This window comes from Sapajus apella, unplaced genomic scaffold (assembly GCF_009761245.1).
Source record: "Sapajus apella isolate SASKATOON/1434 unplaced genomic scaffold, GSC_monkey_1.0 scaffold6, whole genome shotgun sequence".
Taxonomy (NCBI): domain Eukaryota; kingdom Metazoa; phylum Chordata; class Mammalia; order Primates; family Cebidae; genus Sapajus; species Sapajus apella.
In genome coordinates, this window is record NW_022436946.1 from 27,099,803 (window position 1) to 27,103,931 (window position 4,129).

A 4,129-nucleotide genomic window follows, 5' to 3' on the forward strand; every position below is an offset into this window, starting at 1 on the left:
TGAGCAGTCGTCTGCGTGGATGGAGGCTTCGTACAGTTTCCAGGTCTTGTTCTCTGATGTGGAGACCTTTTTGACGGAGTAGGCTAGTTTTTGTTTGTTGCCACTCAGTCCCGTTTATTGGCTAACAATAAAATAGAAAATAATTTCTTTTATATAACTTAAGAAAAATACTAAGGTTTGGTAGCATTCGCCCCATTTGTTTACTACTCAAAAAAAAAAAAAAAAAAAAAGTCTTCCCTCTTCCCTGTTGCCTGCAGGAGTGGCCTTAGACTGCCATTCCTGGGTCTCTAGAATCTGCTCTGAGCCTCATTTTCAATCCTGTTTTTCTTATCTCTCACCACTTCTCTCCGTGCCTCAGTTCCAACCACCCCAGACTGCTTCTCCTGAAATACCTGCGTGCACTTCTGCCTTCTCTCAGCATCTCCTCATGTGAAGTACTCTCCCTTTTCCTGCCGGTCTCTCTGTCTTTAAAACGCAAAGTCATCTTCCCTCTGTGACCACACCCGGAAGTGGCCCTCACTCAGGCCCCCACTTGGCATGGCTCACTCTCATCATGTGTTTCCACGTACCATGTCCCCGGTCATCGTTGTACATACCTGTACTCAGGCAGCAGAAAGACAGCCACTGGTGGGTTCCCTTCCTCTCCTTTCTCTCTGGCCATTACTGCTAGAAAAACTCAAATATGGAAGCTCCGGAAGCATCTAAGAATAGAGATTTGGTGTGAGAAGAAAAAGGAAGATTATTATTATTATTATTTTTAATAAATCATCACGGTTTATTTAACAAGGTTATTCTACATTAGGTTTATATATATGTGTGTGTGTGTGTGTGTGTGTGTGTTTGTGTGATATGAAGAGACTGATGTGCAATCAGTAAGTCTTAAATCTCTATTCCATGGATTTCCCCCATCTTCCCACTTGGCAGTAAAAGGCATTTTTAGGTTTATATAAACACATTCTTTACAACTGCCTTCTTAACAGAAAATTACTGTAGCATATAAATAGCACTGGGCATTTAGTAAGTAAGTTACAGGCCAATAAGTTCAATTGTGCAGTTTTGAAATCTAATGTCAGAGTTTTTGAAACCTTAAGACTGGGTGATCTGTAATGTTTCCAACATGTCTTCGACTGCCTTAAGAGAATATTTGGTTTCCTTCTTACTTCTACCTGCAAACTGATAAGCTCTGTTTATTTGACTAGCTGCCCAACTAGCGTATTTCATGTTGTCCTTTTTCGTTTTTGCACTTGCTTTTGGATTAGAAGCAATATGACTTGCCGACATATAAAGCCCAAACAAAGCTCTCATATTTCTGTTGTTCAGTTTCAATGCCTGTGCAAAATACTTTCTTGAAAGTTCGAGGTTTTCAAGTCCACCTTGGGTATATTTAACTTCAGCATACTGCTGACAGTATAAGTGGTTGTGTGGATTAGTCATCATTAGTTCCTCTAAACAAAAGCCTTTTTTTGCATAGTCATGTTCATTGATATAAAGTTCTGCAAGTTCATGCCAGGCTTCTTGGTCTCCAACAAATTGTTCCAGATACTCATTCAGTTCCCGGATGGCCTCCACATTTTTCCCCTGGGCTTTTCGAATGGCAATCTTACGCTTTCTTGCAGCAGTGTTAGTTGGATCTTCTTGTAAAATCCTATCATATAGCTGTATAGCATCATCATATCTTTCCATGGCTTCAAATCTCATGCCTGTTAATCGCTTGACTCTGTGACTGCCAGGGAACTGTCTTCTTAGCTCTTGAAGACAAAACAATGCCAAGTCATCCCGACCATAGTCTAGTGCAGCAATCATCACCTGTTCATATATGATCTAAATATCATCTCCAAGCTTAGAAGCATATTCATTAATTAATTCTTCTCCAACTTCCACAATTTGCTCACTATTTCGTGAGTTTTCTTCTCTCCATTTTCTCATTTTATCTCGCATTTCTTCCCAAGTGACATCGTAAAGCTCTGAGACCTTCGCCATCTTCCCAGAACCTCGGAAGATTATTTCAAGGGGCAAAAATCTTAAGAAAGGGAGTACACCTCTTGATTCCCAGCCAGTCAGATGGGATTGCTCGCTGCTCAGGATAACATGGTTTAGGACGCATGTAACCTAGTCAGACATGTGGCAGTGCGGAGCTGCCTATTTCCATACCTTGGAGAAACAGTGAGGCTCCCCTCACTGTTTGAGGACGGCTTCAGGAAGGCATTCAATAGAAACGTATCAAGGTAATTGAGTAAATGAACATAGCATTACTTTCTGTAGGGATTCTTATCATTTCTTCAATTAATACGAAGAAATGAAGTAACTCAGTTGTTGAATGTGCCGTTGTAAATACTGTATGCATAATATAGTCTGTTTTCTTTCAGCTTGAAAACTAAGTAAACACAGAAAAATAGAAAACAAATTTGAAAAGGGAATATTAATTTGGTTGCAAGTTAAAATACATATATTATTGCTGATTTTTATTGTCTCAAAATATCTCGTAAAATGAGTCCAAAATTCAGAGACTGAGAATTAGCTAGAATTTAGGGGACTTTTCAATAATCTCATATTACACGTAAGAAAACTGAAGTTCCAAGAAATCAAAGAACATTTGTATTCAAAAGAACTGTGAATGGAAGAGAACCACTCTTTCTTTTTCTTTTGGATTTTCTGTCACTCTTGATGACACAATCATCCAGCCACTAGACCTCATTTTATGTTAATAGGTAAAGTAACTTATAAGGTATCCTTGGGTCTACGTATCCCTCTCCTGGCCAACCACCTAAACTTTCATTGCTGTAGGGAAGCAGATGTTCTCATCAGAAGAGTGAGACCATTCATTTTGTTAATTACCAGTAAAGGACAAGCACCTGGGGAGGAGACCCAAGGCCCTCTTGGCTGTGGTGTTAAAAGGGAAGACTTAGGAAGATGGCGCCACCCATGGAGGGCAGGCTGGTGCTGGGAAGCAGGAGGTGTCTGTGAAGTTGCCTCAGAACCTTGTTGCTAATGCAGTACCTCTCAAGGTGTAGAGCTCAGTGCAGAGGAAGTGTGTCGTGTTCTTCCTCTATATGTAGTGTCTTTTTTTTTTTTTTTTTCTCGAGACGGAGTTTCCCTCTTGTTACCCAGGCTGGAGTGCAATGGCGCTGTCTCAACTCACCGCAACCTCTGCCTCCTGGGTTCAGGCAAGTCTCCTGCCTCAGCCTCCTGAGTAGCTGGGATTACAGGCATGTACCACCAAGCCCAGCTAATTTTTGTATTTTTGGTAGAGAAGGGGTTTCACCATGTTGACCAGGATGGTCTCAATCTCTTGACCTCGTGATCCACCCGCCTCAGCCTCCCAAAGTGCTGGGATTACAGGCATGAACCAAGTAGTGTCTTTTTTTTTTTTTTTTAAATCTGAACTATGACAGCAGGCACCAGGAACCAAAGGTTAACCCTATGCTTAGACCAAAGCCTTAGAGGCTGTGCAGCGAGGATCTACCCATGTGGGAGGAGCCCAAGGGAAAGGAGAAGGTGGTGGGGGGATCAGAGCTGAATTTTGCACCTGCTGAGTGCCCTTCAGACTCTAAGAAGAGGCAGTCTTGTCTTTAAGCACACCCTCAATATTAATTATCATCTTAACCTTTTAACTAATCTGTGCTTCAGTTTCCTCAGCTGTAAAATAACAAGAATAAATCCTGTGTCATGTTGTGAAAATTAAAAGAGTTAATATGGATAAAGCACTTAGAACAGTATCGCTGTGTGTTTGCTCTTATTTGGGGAGATAATGTAGTTTAGTTATTAAAAGCATGGATTCTGGGACTAACTTGCTTTGGTTTGAAGCTTGGCTTTACCATTTACTAATGTGACCTTAGAAAGAATTTAGAGGGTCTATTTTTCATATGTTGGCCTATGTGAGAATTGAATAATCTTGTAAAGCACTGAGAACAGTTTTAAAACATACTAAGGTTTAGTTATTACTAAACTGTCCCTTCTCCTTGCTAACCACCCACAGGTGGCCTGTCACTGAATGTACATCTTCTTGTAGAGTGAAAGCACTCCAGAAATACCAGAAGCTGTGCTCAGAATCTTTCACACTAATAGAGCCTTGCCAAGACTACTTGGCCAGCGTCCCCTTTGTGCAGTCAACTTTCCCACACAACACACA

At 41.0% G+C, this 4,129-nt stretch overlaps 1 pseudogene across 1 annotated transcript; it reads right to left on the bottom strand.

Annotated features, from left to right (window-relative positions):
- Window positions 1-761: 761 nt before the first annotated feature.
- On the bottom strand, window positions 762-1,995 carry LOC116549360 (annotated as a pseudogene). The gene has a single exon (XR_004267825.1). The product of XR_004267825.1 is annotated as an ER membrane protein complex subunit 2 pseudogene (transcript).
- Window positions 1,996-4,129: the final 2,134 nt, after the last annotated feature.